Below are 7,857 nucleotides of genomic sequence, written 5' to 3' on the forward strand. Positions count from 1 at the left end.
ATATATAAGACAACATTAAGAGATTACGACCAAACGATCATCATTATGACGTTGTCGTCCAAGTAAGGCGCGATATCGAGGCAAACCAGCAACGAAGGTAACAGCAACCGCAAGCTACTTTTATAGATAATATATGTTAATACGGACAACTACAAACGCATAAGAAACCACAAAAAGAACACGAAGCACAATTTCAACAGGTAAAACATTCATAATTTGCTAGCAGCTAATAATACCGATACATATACCAGAACATAAAAGCGCTAGGTGATACAGGTAGAAGACGGATAAAATGAGTTTATTAAAGGACGATGACGGACCAGTTAAAAAAAGGGTTTGGCTGGTCTTCTTCTTGTTTTTGAGGGGATGATCACAAGCGATAAACGTCCTCATGACAGGAAAACTCGGTGGGCGAAAGTCCTACACAAGAAAAAAATAAAATTAACTAAACACAACAGCAACGACAGGGAACGTAAAATCAAAATTCGACAACTAATTGCTATTCGTTAATAACAGCAGTGACTAATTATTGTTATCATCATTATTATTTATAATCGTCTATGAAAGAAAGATTTGGAGAATCGGGTAAAACTGATTTCGCTCCAGGTGTGGCTCCACTTCGAGTGGGTTGTGTTCACAGTGGTTAATAGACCTGGGCGCCCGGTTCGTTGTTTTTCTTTGGAATAAGAGTCCGGCAAGGCAAAACATATAAGACTAATTAATAACAACTATAGTAAAAATAATAATGATAATGGAAATCGTAAAAGGTCAAAGCAAACGACTCCGTTTAGAATAGCGTGAATGGCAAAATAATCCAGAAAGAAGAAAAATAACGAAAAAAAACCACATGATGTCCCTTAATATTATCATAAAGAAAAACGTAATTCCATAGAGCTCTTCCGAACAGATGTGAACGATGGCTTAACACGAACCCATCTGCGAAAACAACATACGAAAACTTAATATAACTCCATTATATATGTAGATGCCGATTAAGAACTAACTGTGTAATGGATTAGAACGAGAATATATCCATGCGATGAGGAAAAACATCCTATTATTGATATATCCGCTAATAATGGAACACGCTGACATTGACGATAACATAGTTCATGCTAATACTAATACGACGAACGGAAGGCGGATAGGAGATCAGTTTCATTGTGGTGGTCTTTAGGTAGCGTTAGCGACTAGTCGTAATTGCTAAAAAGGAAGACATTATTAACCAAAGTCAGTCACATTTCTCTGAAAGGCTAATAGTGTACTAAATATTATTATTATAATTATTATTATACCTTACTACACACTCCGTTGTTGTCATTTTTATAGCTGATATTTATGAAGATAATTATGAGAACGATTGATGCTAATACTGATAGTATTACCAATGATATAAACCGATTACGCTGATATGATAATGCTGAAACAATACTGGTGTTACAATTACAAGAATAAGACTGAAGATCACAGACGCTGGAGGACCGTCGGACGCGATATTAAATGACCCAATATTAGTGGAACGCTAGTAGAAGCAAGAAGACCTCGTAGAAACCAACTCTGTCCCGCGTTGCGCAATCCCCCACCCTCGTTGAGCGATGCCGCCTTTTTCGCTACAGCCCAAACAGATTTCATCTGGTACAACACTATTTAATAGTACTACCTGCCAAATAGGGAGTATATACACCGCTTGAATATGGGTGGAAACAATAGAAAACGCTAACATTCACAAGCCGAACATTTGAGGACGTCCACAAAATATAGTCACATCCACATTTATACCTATTGAAGAAAAACAAGAATAATATTAGCGCAAATGAAAGCAGCATACAAGCATAGCGATAACGACCATTCACTACATCGACCGACATAGACAACAAATAATGATTACAATGTTACTGGCAGCAAATAACAAAGTGCTTTGAATGTACACGCTCACACACACACATCATCCTATTCGTCTGCTAAGAATCTATCCTTCTCGCTGCGCCTGTTGGATCACATGGTACGGGCATCAAGACCATGTCGTCTGCTATTATTGCAAACAAACAAAGCGCAAAACCGTATCCATCTATTTACCAGAATAATTCTGGTACTTTTTGATCACCGTTTTTGACAAAATGACCGTAATAATTATCATATTATTGTGAAATGCTAATAACATAAATACTAATAGTATTATAATGAATGACAATTTTTGGCGCAAGCTAACAAATTATTCTGCAAGTCAAAGCCAAGGCGCTTAAACAACGAAAACAATTATCGATGGCGGAGACCGATAAAGGCGATTTTGATGGAAGAGAAACGAGAATGTTTTCGTGAAAAGACTAAATTTCACGCCTATTGATATTAGTAACAATGCTATTGACAATAAACACAACGACAATAACAATGATACTAATCACTTTAGTAATAATAAATGTTATAGAAAACGTAATGTTACCGGAGACAAAAACACATTGGAAAGTATAGAGTTACACAAAAAGTAAGCGAATAACAATGAAAAACAAGAATGGGTGGAGGGTGAAGTGACTGTGTACTTTAGTAAACCAGCGCAGGCCAGAGAGCCTCGTTACGGCTTTGAGGCACGTCGCCTGGTAGGTAGACAACAAGTTTGCAGGTAATTTTCTAACCCTGTGCTATAGGCGATTAGAGGCTAAGGCAAAACCCGGGCAAGCAAAAATTAAATGCTAAACCTGCTGACGAATCTGAGAACGACGATTATGATTTTGAAGCTGACAATACGTTTGTGTGAGGCAAGCAAGCTAGTTGATTGCCGATAGACATACCTCGCACGATTTAGAAATTCTTTTTCTTTATCCTACATGTGCGCTCCCACTGATAGCTCCTGACAGTTGAATGCCAGCAAAAAACTGAAGGTGGTTTATCAAACCACAGTCGTGTATTGTGCATTTTGTTAAGCATCCAACCGGCCTAGCTTTGGCCGATTTATAATAGATCATCGTGGGGTAGGATTGCCGGTACACATGCTGCTCAAAAATACACCTCAGCCACGATCGAGCTCGGTTGTTCCACAACTCGGCGGTCCGTTGTGCCGTTGGTCCGAGATTTGACTCTTGAATAAAAACGAAATAACGAATGGAAACAGATAACAAAAATACCAAATATTTACAGGCGGCATTATGGCGGCGACATAGGCACATAAAACGCATAGCATGGCATTTCGCAGTAGGTCACGCAAAACGTGTTGAAAGGAACAACGTTGTGTTCAGCGTCCAAAGTTATTTAATTCCATATAATTCACAGGAAGTTTGGAAGCAGAGCAGCGGCGCTACTGGACAAAGTGGTCCCGGTCTTTGTAATGCCCGGTGCTCAATAAAGTTTACGACAAGCATAAAAAAAACTAAAACGTACTTAACACAATTGTACACACATACATCCGCACTTAGAGGACACACACATACGAACACCCAGCAAGAGCACTTTGCAGATACTTTAGGCACCCTCAACGTAGCAGCTGGATCTATCAGTAATCAATTGCCCATCAAAGCCACTGCTGTTTTCGTTGGCGGGAGTTGAAAAAACAAAGGACGTCCCGGAAATGGTCGCTACAGAACCCCATTCTACATACAGGTCTGTTCGTACTGGTCCAAAAAACAAAAGTGTCAACTGATGGTAGCTGAACTCGTACATGGGTCGACTAAGCAGGTCGTGATAATCGGTGCCCTAATTCTCAGAGGTTAGGATCCCAATCTAATCCAACGACATCACATTAGCATCAACACGCTCATACGTACAAACATAATACACACGACACACCAAGTGGAAAAGCACACACGATAAAAACATCATCATAATCATATAGAATAGGCATCTTTGTCCGCCTGTGAAATCACTTCTACATACAAAGGTACATTCATGCATTCTGGAAGAGCCAGAGAAGACATGTCGGAGGTATCTTTTAACTTTGCTATTCCCGACGGCGAGGGGTGGTCCAGGGGTTTAGAAGGTTTGGAAAAATAAATGATATGCAAGCAGACGTCTGACGTCAAGCAAAACATAAATTGGTATCTTTGACAGCACCAAGGTCGAGTTCGACGGGCCGTTCGGTTCGGCTCGGCTCGTCGACTCGGACGTGTCCTTAGAGCGCCACCATTGTGGAAATCGTAATTATATGCCCGCCCAGGAAATTCCACTTGAACTCGAGACATGTCTTGTTCGTGCGCGTACGGTTGATTGCCCCCACGTCTCCAATCAATCCAATGAACGATGCTAAAACGCCATATTTGGGTGCGTCAAAAAATCGTCACCCACGTCTGCATGTTTGCTACCAACGTTGCCAATGGTACGTGCTCCCCTCACCAAAAACCCGTAGCCTCCCTTCAAAGCGCCCTTTATTTGGAACGGCTGGAAGACACCTGTTGTTTGCGGGCCTTCTCCATTCCGGCTGTCGACTTTGCTTCGGAGGCCACTTCCGATGCCGCCCCTCGGCGAGCGGGATTCTGCAGATTTTTGTGTGCAATGCTTGTTGTTTTTTACATCGGCCTACGTACAGATCCACTTATGATAGCATAAATATCTAGAAACTACGGAGAGAGAGAATATAAGAGAGAAAGAAAGGAAGCAAACGAGACTAATACTGATAAAACACAAGTAAAGGTAATGAAACTTGCAGAAAAAACAATTATAAAGACGTGTCGAAAAGCATGCTGATGTTCGATGAACTAATGACGATTGTGCTGATTGTCGCTTGTGGCGAAGCTAAGACGACCGCAAAAGACATGATGGGAACAGCGCCACGAGCGGCAAGCAAAAAAGCAGCAGTTTCATGATTGAATAGAACCGAGACGTGCGAAAAGTGAAGCATAAAGAGAGACTGAATTTAAGGTAAAATGCGAATGAAAATATGCGAGATAATGTCAAAAGCGCTTATATAGACAACGACAGCGCAGTTTCTAGAGACAGCCGCAGACGAAAAAAATGAGGATCGCTGAGCTGAAGCGTTGGTGTGGTGATGGCAGTGACGATGATGATGATTATGAAAGACAGGCGACATTAGAAGCGGTACACTTTGCTTAGAATCAAGTTTGGATCTTGGTCTTTGTTATCGATGTATTTCCTACAACATAATCTAATTGTAATAACAAAACAATAAAACACATTTTGTGACGCGACTATATAGTGATTTCATTTCACTCCTGATAGGTTGTTGTTAGGTTTTCGACCGAAAGCGGTCGGGAAGGTAGGGAAGCAAACTTTGAATGAACTCCAAGGTAACATAACTTAAATCGACATGATAATATCATACATAGATGTTGATTTATTGGTAAATTGTGCGATGTCGATGTGCAAGGTACGTTTAACCAGCGACAGGTTACACCGATAGGTAAACTGTTATGACTTCCGGGCAAAAAAGTCGTCGCGTATTTTCAATTAAGGGCAAAATAGGTTACGAGATGTTGGCCAAACCGATTCGAATAGTGAGAAAACTAACTCTTAGGAAATGGATAAAGATCTTCGTAAAATCACTATCAGTAATAGCAAGTATAAAAGTTCAGACTGTCATTGTATGAGAGACCACTGGAAGCTGTTTCATTTGTGGGACAATGGAAAGCGGCCCGTAAAGTGCTTGGTCGGCATTGACAAATCATTAATTGGATAGAGATTATTCCATTAGTAGTATAATAATTACGTTAACTCTTAATCTCGTATTTTATGAGTGCGACTTTATTCATTTTTTCAAGAGTAAAGGCAGATCAATAAAAACTAAATTAATAGATAAGTCAGCACAGGCAGCTCAATAAAGAAAGCTTAGTCAAACGATTCTTGATGACAGCCCTTTGAGTGGGTCTTTTTGCAGCTATCTTCCATGGTATCCTTCTACATCTATATATTTTTGGGATGTCCTGAAAATGACCAGACAGTTTGAATAGTTATATCTTCGATTTATCTACATATGATTATTATTTAAATTGCACAAGAATTTATGTATCGATCGCATATGTCTAAAATTATTACCGTTTAAATCAATACACTGCTGGTAATTGGGGCGCATAATTTACGTACTTCAATCAATACTTTATCTGATATTATGGCGTATTCGTGCACAATTACGGCTTTGTACATCTTCAGTATTGTCGGCTTTCTGGTACAGATTTTATTTTTAAGGTGTTTCCATTAAAAAAAGTTCATTGTCATTAGGACAGGGGAACAGGCAGAATATTCGATAAGGCCTTTTCTTGTAACTTATCGCTTTGAAAGGTTCTCGTCAGGATGTGCTTTTATATCACGACAACAATGTACAGATGCTTCGTCCTGTTGGAAATATAAATTCGTCTCTTGTAAATGAATTTCCATTTCCTGAATCTTTATATTTGCAGTAAATTCGAATTTCTGCCTCGATTTTATTCAGTGAATCCAGTCACAGAATTGCCAAAAAACAAATAGCTCAATTAATTCTTGGCGCGAAATTTCAAACGACACCATGCCTCCTAGTAAATGTACTCCTCGTAAAGGTTTCTGCGTATCATGTAAATTTAAGGTTTCCCAATAAGTGCAATTACGTTGAATAACTGCTGTATTCGACTATAATTTCATCGCTTCAAATAGTGTTCCACAAAAATTGTACATTTTTTTCATATTTATTTAGGTACGTCTCGCAAAATTTCGACTTTCTTTAACTCGCATAATTTTTATTAGTAACACGTAACATTGCTAAAATGTAACTTTATCATTTGCAGCATCTTAAAATGCGATGGATGCTGCTGATAAGATGCGATTTCTGATGCCAAGTTCACAACTTTATTGTCTTTATGATTTTTTAAATATTCCGAGACGACTTTCCTGTTTTTCCAATATATTTCTTCTAAGCACGCCAAAGAATTTTATTTGTTTCAAACTTATCTTCACTCGACTAACTTAAGCAACACAGGTGGACCTGACTGATTTTCTCTGCAAGATTTTCGTACTTGCAGTCGCGTTTGAGACTCTCGTTGCTGCTAAATGTAGGGTTATTCATTTTATTTGCCAATGATCCGAATAGATGATAGTCCATCGTAGTGAGACCTAGATAATGTGGTAGGCGCAATCAAACCCTTGCAAAGCGGCATCCCCAATTTTCTCTATGTGCGGTCTAGCATCCTCGTAAAGAAGGACAATTTTGCCTTGTCTACTGGATCTTTTCTGTCGGGCAGCTTTATTCGCTCAATGTAACTGAACATATACAAAAGAATTTCCCAGTGTGTGAAGACCCCCGGTCACAGCAAACGCAAAACGTCATCTTCTTGAAATAGAAATGTGCTTTGGCGCGTATATTTCGAAGCTATTCATTCTTTTTTCTGTTTTATATCGGCGTAGAGATACCGCTTCTTGTCACCAATAGCAATTCTATGCAGAGACCGGTCATCCTCGCTGCGTGTTGCTCGGTCCCGAATGGGCTGCTGAAAGGCAATAAAAACTGTATTTTTTGTGATGTCTGTTTACTTCGTCGGACACTCAAGCTCTTAATTTTGTATTAAATTTAAAAAATCTAGAGTGCCTGTCGGTAGTCATATAATTGTGACTTATTTCTTTGAACATTAATTCAAGAACTGTTTGGCAACCCTTTCCCTTCAAAAATCGATCCTCATCGACCTTAGGGGTCCGATTGGGCCGGGTGCACCCTCCAGTCCCAGGATGCCACTCTTAAGCTTCATGAATCAGTTTTAAGCAATCCCTTTAGTTCTAGAATCTTCGCTGTGTAGGGCACAAATATCCTGCGTTATTTTGGTAGGTGTTTAACTTCAGCAAAAGGCGGAATTGCACTTTTCCATTTGTTACGTTTATTTTTGGAGCGTAAAGTTAACATAAAATTCAGTTTGTTACACAATTAAATTTGCAGAGAAGGAAAAAATGGTATAT

Source organism: Varroa jacobsoni, unplaced genomic scaffold (assembly GCF_002532875.2).
Source record: "Varroa jacobsoni isolate VJ856 unplaced genomic scaffold, vjacob_1.0 scaffold_1428, whole genome shotgun sequence".
Lineage (NCBI taxonomy): Eukaryota > Metazoa > Arthropoda > Arachnida > Mesostigmata > Varroidae > Varroa > Varroa jacobsoni.